This window comes from Peromyscus eremicus, unplaced genomic scaffold (genome assembly GCF_949786415.1).
Source record: "Peromyscus eremicus unplaced genomic scaffold, PerEre_H2_v1 PerEre#2#unplaced_58, whole genome shotgun sequence".
Classification (NCBI taxonomy): domain Eukaryota; kingdom Metazoa; phylum Chordata; class Mammalia; order Rodentia; family Cricetidae; genus Peromyscus; species Peromyscus eremicus.
Genome location: NW_026734302.1, coordinates 327,661 through 342,781, shown reverse-complemented (window position 1 = coordinate 342,781; position 15,121 = coordinate 327,661). Strand labels below are relative to the sequence as shown.

At 47.9% G+C, this 15,121-nt stretch overlaps 1 pseudogene; it reads left to right on the top strand.

The window, feature by feature from the left end:
* The first annotated feature begins 11,799 nt into the window (after positions 1-11,799).
* LOC131901224 (GTPase HRas-like) lies at positions 11,800-12,387 on the top strand (annotated as a pseudogene).
* Positions 12,388-15,121: the final 2,734 nt, after the last annotated feature.

The following is a 15,121-nucleotide window of genomic DNA, read 5'->3' as shown; positions in this document are numbered from 1 at the left end:
GACCCCAGAAAAACACAGGCCACAGACACACGCTAAAATCTCACCAACAACCACAGACTGCATGCCCTCCCCTAGGCTCCTTATCCTGGTCTACAGGTTTGAAAAAAGACTTGGCCTTACAGGAGGCCATGCTGAATCTAGGGACCCAGGCCCCAAAAACCCCAGCAGAGACACCATACTGGACTGAATACTTACAGTTACTAGAACACTTATGCCAGAATACCAAAGAGGAAATGGAAACCATGGGAAAAAACACCCATCCAACAAAAACAAATGGAAGAATAAACACCTAGCCCAATAATCATCCCAAATATAGATGCCTAAATACCAGTGTAGGAATACAATCAATAAAAGGGACAATATGTCACCACCAGAATTCAGCTATCCTACAACAGCAAGAAGACCTGAACATAGTAACACAGCTGAAACAAGAAAATAATCTTAAAAATAACTTTATGAAAATGATCGGTAGAGAGGAAGCAGCACAGAGATAGCACTGAGCCGGTGCAAAGCTGAGTGTGAGCGCAGAGCTGGGGACCTGACTGTGAGAATTCCCTAATGTTAGAATTCCTAGTCACTCCCTCAGCTACTTTACTTAGCATGTGACTGCAAGATGCTTAGTCATCCCAGGGCCTTAGTCCTACCTAATATGTGTGCTGTGTGATCATGTAATCTATGTGCGTGTGTGGTGTAAGCTCATATGCGCATGTGCGGGGAGGGGGTGCTATGGGATGTTCTGTATGTTAAATGTGTTGCTCTGACTGGTTAATAAATAAAACAATGATTGGCCAGTAGCCAGGCGGGAAGTATAGGCGGGACAAGCAGAGAAGAGAATTCTGGGAAGTGGAAGGCTGAGGCAGAGAGACACTGCCAGCTGATGCCATGAGAAGATGTTAAGATACTGGTAAGCCACAAGCCACGTGGCAATTTATAGACTAATAGAAATGGGTTAATTTAAGATATAAGAAAAGATAGTAAGAAGCCTACCACGGCCATACACTTTTCAAGTAATGTAAGTCTCTGTGTGTTTACTTGGTTAGGTCTGAGCCGCTGCGGGACTGGCGGGTGAGAGCGATTTGTCCTGACCAAGGGCCAGGTAGGACCAGGAAAACTCTAGCGACAGCGGGGGACCTAAAAAACCAGGTTCCACTTATTCCTCCCCTCTCTTCCTGCACGGTCATTCCATAGGCCCATGCACATCCTTTTCCTTAATACACTCTTACAGTGGGTTTTGTTGTACCTTGCAGCTTTTCTCGCACGGTAAACAGCCCTGCTTAATGAACAGCATTGCGCAGCTTAGTAAATAACGTCAGTGCCGAAACGAATCAGGCCCTCCTAGTGCTCTGCGCCCAGGACCCTGGACCGAGGTTTACTCTATCTAAAACTGCCCACTTTTTCATTTGCCTAGCAGCCTGACCGCTTAACACAATATCAGCTGCTTCAATTGGTGAGTTTTCCCTTTCCAGCCAGCATGAAACAGTCCCCTCGACCCATGGGAACAACTGTAGATTACCCAGCATCCCTCTGGTGTCCCTGGGATTGGGGGAACCCCTGTCCATGCCCTTTATCGGCTACAGTCGGCCTCCCATTGCAGGCTTCAATCTCTAGCCATTTCCCATGACTGCGGTCTGAGGTATCATTCTCTTGCTTAATGAAGCATTGAATGACTTGTGCCTGCCACTGTCAGACCCCCGTCCTTGGGCTACAAAGGCCCTGGCCCTCATTCTCTGGCTTGACGAAGTATTGACTGACTTGTGCCAATCGCTGATCCTCACTTGAACTCGGGGATGCCGAAGACTGTAGTCTTGGATCACATTTTTTTTCTCTCTGTGCCGCGGTCATGGGAAATAAGACTTCCTCCTATTAGTCGCACTACTCCTCTGAGAAATGCCTAAATATCCCTTAGATATTAAAAAATGGCCACCTAATGGCTCCTTGGATTCCAATATTTTAGAGGAATTATCTAACTTCTGCCAACGAATGGGCAAATGGAAAGAGTTGTCTTATATTCAAGCTTTTTTTTTTAACCTAAGCTCTAAATCCTGCCTTCTAGAATCTTTCTCTTCAGCTCACATGCTCCTTGCCATGGAACCTGAACCTGAGGAATCTTTGACTACTGCTTTGGACTCTGCAAATGAATCTGCCTGCTCCTCTGGAGTCCGTTCCCCTGGCTCCTCCCCTAGCTCTCTCCTCCTCTCCAATATTGGGCCGCTCCAATTGCCCAACTCTGGCAACAGCCTTTTCTCCACCTATTACTCGTTCTCGAGCTACTACGGGATCTGACGTTGGCCATGCAGACCCAGCAACCATTCTCCCTTTGTGAGAGTTGGCCAGGGTGGATGTACTAGTTAAGGTTCTTACAGCCGCACCTTTCATGATATATATGATCTTGCTAATAACCTACTTCCTGAGGAGTAGAGACACATTTGGGAGCAGGCTGGTACACATGTGGATGAGGTTCATCAAACCAATGCTGCCCATCCACATGGAGCCAAGGCAGTTCCCAATCAGGACTCACATTGGGATTACAATAATCGGGTGGCTCTCTCACTAGATAGTTACATGGTTTACAACCTGTCTCCTGGCAGATCTTCCTAAGGCTGCCCTCAAACCAGTAAACTACGAAAAGCTAAAAAACATAATTCAAGATGAAAGAAAATGCATCTAATTTTTTTAGAACAGCTTACAAAGGCTCTCTTACAATATAAAGGCCTAGCTCCTGAGAGCCCAGAGGGCAGACAGCTCCTTATGACCCACTTTGTCTTATAAAGTTTCCCCCAACATCAGGGCTAAGCTTAAGCATCTATCGAGAGGGCCTCTGACCCCACAGGCAGAAGTCGTCTTAGTAGTGGCATTGACGGTGTACCATGGGAGAGATCAGAATGCCCGTAAACAAAACTGCCAAATGCTGGCACACACTATCCAACAGCTGCCTGAAAGCCTCTAGGTCCCTGTTTTAAGTATGGTAGAGAAGGCCACTGGGCTCGTGCCTGCCCTGCCCTACATGAGCCACCATCTGGGCCTTGCCCAAAGTGTCACCAAAAGGGACACTGGTCAGCTGACTGCCCCCGTGCAGCTCGTGGCATGGGGACATCAAAAGAAGACCACCCTCTAGTCAATATCCTAGTGTTGGTGATAGATAACTGAAGATGCCATCTCTCACAGGGAACCTAGGGTAGTCATTACAGTATCAGGGTGATCCATTTCCTTCCTTTTGAACACTGGAGTGACTTACTGAGTCCAGAGGGAGTTTTGGGCTCCCACCTATCCTCGTCTCCCTACTGTCAGGGTAGGGTGACAGCCCTTACCTACCTCACCAGACCCGACCACTTAAATGTATTTTCAGGGGTATCCTTCTCACCCACACATTTTTAGTTGTGCCATTCTGCCGTGTGCCCCTAATGCGAAGAGATTTTTCTGGCTAATGTAGGAGCTTTTATTTAGTTTGCTCCCCCCATTTGCCTCACCAGACTTGTCAGCAGCCCCTGTCCTCCTCCTCCTCCTAGCCACCCAGCCTACTAGCTCTAACATTTTATTTTCCTTGCCAGCCTCTCAGGTAAACCCCAAAGTCTAGGACACCCAGAACCTTCCTAAGCACCATATCCCTATTAAAATCCTGTAGCAGGACACTACCAGGTCCATTACACAAGCTCAGTACCCTCTCTCACTCCAGAGCTTTAGGGGACTTAAGCTTATCATTTCTAACCAAAGAAAAAAGCATGTTGCAGGTCTCAGTCTCTCTCTCTCTCTCTCTCTCTCTCTCTCTCTCTCTCTCTCTCGCTCTCTCTCTCTCTCTCTCGCTCTCTCCAACACTAACCAATAAAATTCTGTTACCAGAGTACTAAACATTACATACAATACTATGGCTACCAGCTCAAGACTTTAAATTCCCTGTGGCTGCTTTTCAATATGTTTAAATATTCTTCTGAGCACCAGAACCAGCTTCAACCCACCTGGACAGGTCAGATCTATTTCGGGTAAGTATAATTCAAACTTTCCTGATCCCAGGACCACCCTCCCTCATCCTGGGACCCCTTGGAGATCGCCCCCCTCCCAGTTAAAATTTTTTCTAAACTCCTTCTTGTGCCTCAACAGTACCTTGTCAGACCCAAACAGTCACAGAGCCCAAAGCAGCAAAAGGCAATGGACAATTCCCAAAGCAGTGGAGGACAATCCACTACCTCAGGACATCTTGCTACCCCAAAAGCATCATTCCCTACATCCAAAAGTTAACCAATGCCCACTGAGTCAGCTGGAAACAGTTTCTGGAGACACAGTGCCCCCATTCCCATTCATCTGCCATTTTTTATAAGGAAACAAAGAGTCTAGAATGGTAGAAATCCTTGCCACTCCCCCAATTACATGACCACATGTGCAGTGGGGCAAGATGCTTAATCATCCCAGTGCCTTATATCCTACATGCACGGTGTGATCATGTCATTTGCACACAGTGTGATCACATAATCTATGTGCATGTGTGGTATTGCTATGTAAGCCGATGTGCACATGTGCGGGAGGGAGGGAACCTATAACAGCAGGTTTTACTTATTCTTCTCCTCACTTCCTGCATGGTCATTCCATAGGCCTATGCACATCTTTCCTATTCCCTTTCCTTAATAAACTCTTTTCATGGTGTCCCAAATTTTCTGGATGTTTTGTATTACGACTATTTTGGCTTTAGTGTTTTGACTGATGACTCTATTTTTTCTATGGTGTCTTCAGCATCAGAGATTCTCTGTTCCATCTCTTGCAGTCTGTAGGTTATGCTTGCATCTGTAGCTCTTGTTTGTTTAGTCAGATTTTCTATTTACAGCATTCCCTTAGTTTGTGTCTTCTTTATTGTCTCAATTTCAATTTTTTGTTGTTGTTCTTTCTTGAGACAGGGTTTCTCTGTGTAGCTTTGGAGCCTGTCCTGGAACTCACTCTGTAGCCAAGGTTGGCCTCGAACTCACAGAGATCCACCTGCCTCTGCCTCCCAAGTGCTGGGATTAAAGGCATGTGCCACCACCGCCTGGCTCAATTTAAATTTTTAAATCTTGAATTCTTTCCTGTATCTGTTTAATTGCTTTTTCTTGGCTTTCTTTGATTTTTTTCCCCCCAGAACTGAGGACCGAACCCAGGGCCTTGCACTTGCTAGGCAAGCGCTCTACCACTGAGCTAAATCCCCAACCCTTTTCTTCGATTTCTTTAAGGCAATGTTTTATTTCCCCTTTAAGGGAGTTTTTCATTTCCTCTTAAGGGAATTTTTCATTTCCTCTTTAAGGGCCTCTATCATCCTCTTACAGTCATTTTTAAGATTGACTTCTTCTGCTTCTTCTGTATTGGTATGTTCAGGTCTTGCAGGTGTAGAACCACTAGGTTCTGATGTTGTCATATAGGTCTTTATGTTGTTGCCTGTATTTTTGCACTGGTGTCTACACATTTCTTCCTCTGCTCCATGTAGGCGGTGACTATGTCTGAGGATGCTTCTTGTTCCAATTGGTAGTGTTGGCCCACTGTGAGTTCTTGGTGCTGATGGGTAGTTTCTCTGACAGCAGCTTAGTCCAATTGGTTAGTGGATTCTGTCTCAGTGAGAAGCTGTTCCCAATCGGTACAGGGTGGGCTTATGGCTCCAGTGGTGGTTGTCCCATCGGATGGTTTTCTTGACAAGAGGGCAGGGAAAGAGGTCGCTGTCTAGTCCCTGGGGTTCCAAAGGCTGTTCCTATTCAGTGCAGGGTGGGCTTATAACTCCAGTGGTCGTTGGGGTCACAGGGACTGGTTTTCTTGGCGAGAGAGCAGGGAAAGGTAGCCACCTGGTCCCTGAGGGCTCCAATGGCTGGGGGGAGGGGCACATAATGTGCCCCCGGGGGCCTAGAGTCTAGAGAACTGGTCTGCCAGTCCAGAGACGGGGCCTTACCTGTTCCCAGTTGGTGTAGAGTGGGCTTATTGTGGGGATCTGCCCCACCAGGAACCTAGGTCACCTGTGAAGAGGTGGCCTGGAACCGCGGAAAGGTAAGTGCGCGCCGCTCACCCGTTCCCCAGCCTCCCTCTTACCTGGAGACAATCAGACGCAGTGGGGAGTCAAGTCAAGCTAGAACTCGTTTATTGATAGGCACTAAGCCTCTTTTATACCAGAAAACCTCAGAACCCTAGGAGGGGATGAAGGAACCAAGCAATCACTTTAAAGATCACCCTATTTACAAGTTGTTTATGTCCTGATATCATCTCCTGTTTTTAGTATCTTAGCATAAATAACTTGAGCTAACTTTCTTTCTCACCATTTGTCTCTAATCTCCATACAAACAACCCAAGCTAACCTCCTCTTAGCCATCCTTTGTATCTATTCTCTGTATAAACAACTTAAACTAACTTCCTCTGGTACCATTTGTATCCACTCTCTGCATAAACACCTTAAAGCTTAAGCTCTATTTTTCTGAATTTCTCTCAGCACCCTCTTTGCAGCCCATGTATGCCCCACAGCTTATGACTCTGCTGACCTGGTTCGGTGGCTGGACGGCTCCTTCTCTTGCATTCTCGGGGCGCTCTGCTCGCTCACCAACTCCTCAATTGATGTTGTTGCCTCAGACTACAGACTTCTGAGACCTCTCTCGAATGGATCTCAGCTGAACAGTCAGTAGGGTAATCTCACCAACACCTCCAAGTTGTTGGGCTTCACACAATCGGCAGCTGGACACTGGGCAGGCCTTGGGCAGAATCTGGCCTGGCATTTTTCCAAGTAGTGGTGAAGTTTAATAAACTCTTGTAGTGGGTTTTGTTGTACCCAGTAGCTTTTCTCACAAGGTAAACAGCGCCGCTTAATGAACAACATTAAACCGCTTAATAAATAACACTGGCTATGCCCTTCCAGTTTGCACTTCGTCATTCACCAGTGAGGCTGGGACTGCGGCCTTCTCTCCAACCTGCCTCCGTGCCCAGATCCTGAAAACCCTTCCCTTCTCTTTTTTGGATAATGTCCGAGCTTCCCCTGACATGTTGAAACATGCCACAGTCAATCAAATTTAAACTAATTTAACCATTGCTTGCTTAGGCAATCTTGTTTGCTGGAGATGACCAAACCACATCTGGAATTCCCTTGCTGGGTTTAACAAACGTCTACGAGCTTCTCTCAGGTTTGTTGCCATTTTGCTCTATGCCTGACCCCATTTGCAGGAATTTTCTCTTGAGAAATGAACACTCTTGATTTTGCATACATAAGTGGTCTTTTGTGGGGTGATTCAAGGACCCTAACACCTGGTAAGATATTGCCACCATGGGGCATTGGCTTTTCACGATACATATAGTGGATAGCTATTCCTGCTCTGACCTTGAAGCACTGGCCCCTAGCGAGGCAGACGGTAACTACCATGCAAGCCTATGACCTGCTCGTAGGGCATGGCCAAGATGGGAGCTCGTAAGACCTGAGATGCATACATGCTGGCTCTCCTGACTCCTCATGATACTGGATGCTGGTCTGCAGACTAAGTCAGAGTTCTTCAGAGAACCATGTTGGACTGTACCTCACCTCTCCTGTATCCTGTAACTGACCTCTTTACTAGTTATGTTACCCCTTTAAATAAACCTCTTTTAACTATCACATAAACTAAGTGGAGCTGCTGTGTTCCCAGCTTTAGAAAAGGGCACTTCCAGTTGCAATATGCACAGCCACCCACTGGCTCTCCTACATGGGTCAGCTGTTCCATCCTGGCCCTTCATTCAGGTGGCTCAGTGAACCCCGCCTCATGCCAACTCCTATCCAAATGCCTGTTTTCCTCTCCCACCCATTTCTCAGGCCATTCCCTCACCCTACCTGAATAGCCCACACAGTACCTGGGCAGGGCAGAGCAAGTCAGATAGCCACCTCCCAGGAGATTCCGGCATGGACAGCACAACCAATGAACCAAGCAGAACTACAACTGCCTAGCCATTTCCTCAGAATCACTGCTGCCACTCCTACTTAGGGCACAGACTATTAGTGCTAAAGCCATGGCCTCAAACACCGGAAGGACCCCCCCAGCCTTACACCGCCGTGCTGAGCAGCCACAGCTAGCAGCTACAAGTGACGAGCCAGGCAATACTGTCCCATGCTGCTACATGTCACATTGATTTTTTCATGCTAGTTTCTCTGTTAGCTCTTCAGACTGCTCTCCCCCATGCACAGGACAGTAGCCACAGTGGACCCTACTGTGTCAGCAATGAACATCACTGCAGCTAATCACCCCTGCAAATCTATGCCTACACTTGTGGTGTACATGGGCCACAAAGATGGTGCCAAGAGGAAGTTAGATGGAGCCCAAGTTGTTTACGCTGAGATTAGATTGGATACAAAAATCAGACAAAGGAATGACTATGATGTCAGTACATAAACAGCACGTAGACAAAGGAATGAGTAGAGGGTAACCTTTAAAACAATTGGTTCATTCCTTCCACCACCACCCCAGGGTTCTGTGGTTTTCTATCTTAAAAGATGCTTACTGCCTATTAATAAACAAGTTCCTGCTTGACATGACTCCTCACTGCATCTGACTGTCTCCAGGTAAGAGGCTGGGAATTGGGTGAGTGGTGCATTTATCTTTCCTCTATTCCGGACCACTTCCTCAGAGGTGATCTAAGTTCTCGGTGTGGTAAGACCCCAGAGCTGGCAGTCAACTTGGGGCTTGAAAGTACGTTCAGCCAAGGCCAAGCGGTCTTCCATGGTGGGTGAAAACCTCTGTATGGGTAATGCAATATTTCCAAAAGATCCCCAAGAGCCAGGGGAGGCCAAAGAATGTAAAGAGGACCAGGAGGGTAAAGAGACCAAGTGTAAAGTCATCACATGGCCCCCTGCCTTACATCCCTAAAATAGGGAAATGCTCCTTGCCATATACTACACTTAGAAGGGACCTACGTAACTAGGGTACCTATGACTGACCATTAGCCGAGGATCAGAGAGTCAATGAACCGACTTGTGCAGAGACCTATATTAACCAGATAGGGCCACAAGGGAGGCAAAGCACAGGGCCCCGAGAACAGACAACCCAGGCATTTCCCATTAATCTGGCCTCCAGCCCTAATAGGCCACAAGAATTGTACCCATGGATGGCCAAAAACCTTAAGGAACTCCACAAGGCAGTGGCAGAGTATGGTCCAAAATGCCCCCTTGGTCCCAGACCCTACTGCAGGGAATTGCATATAATCCCTGTGTCCCCAACGATTGGCTGGACCTGGCTGAGGCTGACCATTCCAGCACTCAATGTATCAAATGGTGTGTCCACTATAAGGAGGAATGTAGAGTCCAAGCAGAGGCCAATCAAGCTGCTCAGCCTACAATCCTAATTACTTATGGCATGTTGGCAAGAACTGCTAACGGGTACTCTTCTGGGGTCCAGCACGCTGCGGTCCCAGCACCATACCAAGACCAGGTGGGACAGGCAGGGCAAGCAGCCTGGGGTAAGCTAGATGAGGGATCTACAGAATCCCCCATAGCTGGAGTCAGGCAGAAGCCCAATGAGACCCTACCAGAGTTTATAGACTGGGTTAACAGAGCATTAATCACAAACTACCAACTGGACCCCAATGGTACCAATTTTATAGATTCTGGTCTGGGATGGAATGAATTCAGAACACCATGCTGCCTATGCAGGGCTGAAAGAGGCTCCCATGGGCCAATGGGTGGTCCCCACCCAGGATCTGGGCACCGAACACCACCAGACCCAGATGCTAGTCTTAGCGTTGTAATCCCAGACAGCTGCCCTAACTCAGGCTTTCTCACAGGCCCTGGCAACCCAGAGTCAGGGGACTGCAAAGTTTGCTACCCGGGGGCCTGCTGTAGATGTGGGCAGGAGGGACATTTTAAGCGCTAGTGTCCTCTGCAACAGCCTCCTGCAGGTCAGCAAAAGGCTTTTGGTTAGGCCAGGGACAATAAAGCCCCCTACCACCCCTTGTCCTAGGTGCAGGAAGGGATATCATTGGAAAAAAAGACTGCAGGTCAAAATTCAACATAGATGGGAGACCTTTAAACTATGTAAAGGGCACCCTCCAGCCCTGTTAGCCAAAGGAGGAACTCTGGGGAGGGGCAGGCATGGCCCCCAGAATGGCCCATGCCAACTGACAGTTCCTTTGGTCCAAGGACACTGTCCCAAGATGAGAATTGTCATAGGTAGGAGAAGGTTCCACTTCCTGGTGTGATATAGGGGCAGACAGGACCGTGCTCCACTGGGAGGAGGTACCCCCTGACTGGGACCTGACTCTGGGACCCCGAATATTGGGAGTAGGGGTTAATGCTCAATCCCTTAAAACAGTCACTCTCCTCAAAAGGACCAGCCCAGATGGGGAACAGGACAAGATATGCCCCCTGGTGGCTGAGAATCTTACTGCCAACTTATTGGGGTATGATATGTTGTCCCAAATGGATGCAATACTCACCACCAACCACCAAGCTTTCTATGACATTATGGAGGAAGAAGAGGCCCAAGGAAGGGGAGGGGGAGCAGAGGAGTTAAAGGAGAGGACTTCTTCACCTACTATAAAAATGACCCCAAAATTCCAATTGGGTTCCCAGGTACCCCCTATCGAGTGGAGGCTGGGTGACCCAGTATGGGTGGAGCAGTAGCCACTTGCTATACCTAAATGAGGCTCTAGTTAAGGAACAATCGGACCTTCAGTGTGTGAACCCTTCCATGGGTCCCTGGAATAACCTGTCTTTGTTATTAAAAAAGTGTCAGGAGTGTGGCACATGTTACAGGATCTATGGAAAGTAAATGAGAACATGGAGCTGGTAGGCACCCCCTTGAGGGGTCTGCCCTGGGTACCAGTAATACCCTCAGAATATACCCTGGTTGCGATTGATGTTTTTGTTTCTTGTCTATCCCCCTCCATCTGGATGATTGTACCAAGTTTGCCTTCTCTATCTCCTCCCTCAATTTCTCCCAACCTGATCAGAGATTTAAATGGACTGTATTACCCCAGGGAATGGCTAATAGCCCAACCGCCTGACAAGAATACCTGGCCATCCTCTTAGTACCCCTACTTAAAGATGGTAAGATGCTTACCTGATTATATGGATATTATTATGTTGGGACCTAAGGTCCCCTCTTGTCTGCAGGACTTGTTGGGGCAGGTGCTGCACAGCTTCAGAGAGGAGGGTTCACAGTGGCTCCTAACACAGTCCAAAGGGTGCCCCCCTTTAAGATTCTTGGCACCGAACTTACCCTGACCTGAACCTGCCCACTTAAGCCTAAGCTACACATTCCTGTGTCTTTGACCCTGACTCAGTTGCAGAGTATCCTGGGAGAGATCCATTCAATACTACCTTGGGTTCCCATCTCCAAGAATAGTCTTGTACCCTTATTCTCCTTTTAAAAAATTAAAAAACCTCAGGATGTTATTGCTCTTGTCTGAGAACATCAGGCAATCCTTTTACAATACCTTTTACCATACCTTTTTCAAGATGCCCTTAATAGATTTCTGCTGACCTTCCCAGTTCCCTCTGACTGTTCATAAGCACTACAATGATCTCTGCAGTGCTAGTGAGAAAAGGAAAGCCAATAGAATGGATCCATACCCCCCTGGGAGGCGCCCCAAATGTACACTCCAGTTTTTCCTAAAGGTACCCCCTTTACAAACACAGGGAGTTAACCCCAGAGGCCTAGAGCCAAATATCCTCTGACAAACCGATGTCACTCATTCCACACCCTTTAACAATAAAACAAAAGGGAGAATTAGCCTCCATATTCAGTTACTCTACACCCTTCAGCCATCACACTCCAGCCTCGGGGCTACAAGGACACCCATGTCAGGCACCAATTAGGGCTTTCTGCTCCCCTTTGCACCCCTTGTGGGGCAGGAGCTCTTGGAGTGACAGTCCCTATAGAAGCAATGACAGAACACAAGCTTGTGGTGGTGGGTGCTGGAGGCATGGGAAAGAGTGCCCTGACCATCCAGCTGATCCAGAAACATTTTGTGGACGATTATGACCCCACCATAGAAGACTCCTATTGGAAACAGGTGGTCATTGATGGATGGGAAGACATGTCCGCTGGACATCTTAGACAAAGCAGGTCAAGAGGAGTATAGTGCCATGTGGGACCAGTACATGAGCACAGGGAAGGGTTTCCTCGTGTGTTTGCCATCAACAACACCAAGTCCTTTGAAGACATTCATCAGTACAGGGAGCAGATCAAGCAGGTGAAGGACTCACATGATGTGCCAATGGTGCTGGTGGGGAACAAGTATGACGTGGCCACTCATACTGTTGAGTCTTGGCAGGCCCAGGACCTTGCAAGCAGCTATGACATCCCCTACACTGAAACATCATCAAAGACCCGACAGGGTGTAGAGGATGCCTTTTACGCACTAGTACGTGAGATTTAGCAACACAAAGTACAAAAGCTAAACCGTCCCGATGAGAATGGCCCTGGCTCCACGACGTGAGCTACACAGATGGTGCCGAGAGGAAGTGAGCCCAAGTTGTTTGCACTGAGATTAGATAAAAATGGTACCAAGAGAAGTGAGCCCAAGTTGTTTACGCTGAGATTAGATACAAATGGTACCGAGAAAAGTTAGCCTAAGTTGTTTATGCTGAGATTAGATACAAATGGTACCGAGAAAAGTTAGCGCAAGTTGTTTGCACTGAGATTAGACACAAATGGTACCGAGAGAAGTGAGTCCAAGTTGTTTATGCTGAGATTAGATACAAATGGTACTGAGAGAAGTTAGCCCAAATTGTTTGCAGTGGGATTAAATACAAAAATCAAGAGATTATGTCAGTGCATAAACAGCTCCTGGAAAAAGGAATGAGTATAGGGTGACCTTTAGAACAATTGGTTTGGTCCTTCCATCCCCCCCAGGGTTCTGTGGTTTTAGGCTTTATAAGATGTTTACTGCCTAATAATAAAGGAGTTCCTGCTTGACATGACTCCCCGCTGTGTCTGATGAGCTCCGGGTAAGAGGGAGGCTGGGAAACGAATAAGCGGCACACTTAACTTCCCTCAGCTCCAGACCACCTCCTCAGAGGTGACCTCAGTTCCCGGTGGGGTGATACCCCACATACACCATCTGCATCATCAGAGCTCGTAAGACACTTGACAAATTTTAAACAGTGAACTAGGTTTTTTAAAAAAGGAGGAAAAACTTTTGCATGTCAAGAATCGAAGTGCACAGAGTTAGGACTCTGTTTAGTGCCACTATGAACGGCTTGCAAATGAAAAAACTAAATGAAGGTGTTGGCATTCTGGCCCATTCCTTGGGGACCCACCCTGTGTCTTGATGTAAGGCACCTTTAGGGAAACACCCCTCCCTTCTTCCTCCCTTTCCCGTCATGAGGTGTGCACAAATCCACTTTCCCTTTCTCTTCGTTTTCTTTCTCTCTCCTTCTTTCCCTATTTCTCTCTCACGCTCTCCATAATAAACTCATGTGGATACAAGGTATGTAGTGGGTAGTGGTTCCAGCTTTGACCTTGAAGCACCACCTCAGCTGGTAACTGTCACGCATACCTATGACCTGCCCCTGGGGTGTGGCCGAGATGGGAGCCCTCAAGACCAGAGATCTGTCCGGCCCTCTTCATTTCTCATGAACCTGGATGCTGGATGGCAGACCAAGTCAGAGTTTACTAGAGAACCCAGCTGGACTGCACCTCACCTCTCTCACATTCTGTGAACAACCCCCTTACTGGCTGTAAGTTAGGAGTTGCCTTGATAAATGCCCACACTACCTGGCACTCACGTGGGGCATCCTCCAAATGGCTGGGCGGCCTCTGCCATCAGATTCCTCTGCGGCTGTTGTGGCACAGTTTCCACACCTCCCACTCTTCCCTGTCTCTTTTAAAACTGCCATCCCTCCTGGGGACCAAGTGCTTACCCATTCAGTCCATAACTTACCAGTATTGTTCCTTCCCTTCGTCCCGCCTCCCTGGTTATTGGGCACGTGCACCCACCTGCTGAGTTCTGGATAGCTGACCACTCTCGGCGTGGGCACCAAGGAGCCCCTCCACAGCCAGTCTGGTTCCATTCCCCACCCAAAGGTGTAGTGGGTAGCCATTCCAGCTTTGATCTGGAAGTTCCAACCCCCACTGAAGCTTAGGTAACTGTCACGCCTACAAGGTGGGGCCAAGGGAGGACCCGGAAGAACCGAGATCCGGATGTGTCGCGCTCTCTTGGTTCCCGGACCCTGGACGCTGGAGGTAGACTGAGCAGAGTTCTCCAGAGAACACAGTTGGACTGCACTACACCTTTCCCAGATCCTGTAATCTATCCCTTCACTTGTAAGCTACCCCACAAAATAAACCTCCATTTTAACTACGTGGAGTGGCCTTAATAATTTCACCAATATCTGGCACCCAATGTGAGGCAAATTCCATAGGCCTGGGTGGCTCCCACCCTCAGCTTCCTCCAAAGCTGGCGGGCACTTGAAACTGCAGGGTACCACCTACAGAGCTCCAGGAAACCTACACAGTTTCATTCCCGAAAAAGAGCTAATCCGGTCTCAGTTCCGAGGCAAGTTTAGCCCCCAGACCAGCGAAACTGCTGTGAGTGAGGCCTTTCCCCTCCTCCCTGAGTGCCGGCTCCCCGCCCCAGCTCGAGGCTTCCACAGTTTCACTTAGTTAAAACAGACATGGCACTGTTCCCTTGGGTGGCACCCTACAGAGGCACAGAGAGGGCTTGGAGCCGGGCCTGCTGGCAGATCTCCTGTCTGCAGAGGCAGAGAGGGCCTTAGAGCAGCCTGGAACTCTCCACGCTCTGAAGCTCCAGGGAGTCACCTGAAGAACTGCCTACTGCCTGTGCTCACTCTGCCGCCAGCCAAGACATTCAACAGGCCCTGCTTTGGAGCTATAACAACGCCTCCTCCTGGCTGAAAAGTGCTACTACACCCCCAAAACCACGAAAAGATAAGGAAACCAGCGTCTTATTTCAAGTAAAAGTACTTGATAATATTACACCTTAAAACTGACTAACAAAAATGAGCTAACAAATTTGTAATAGGGCCGACAACATTACCTCACAAGAATTTAAAAAACCTTTTTCCTTATATGATGAATGACATTTTCCTGGAAATCTATGACCTTTCTAAGGCATATCTGGCCTGTACCACTTTAGCATTCATCGTAACAATTCGTACAGTGTTCAAATACTGGTTTAATAATAAAAACAAAGATGAGTCACTATTGGG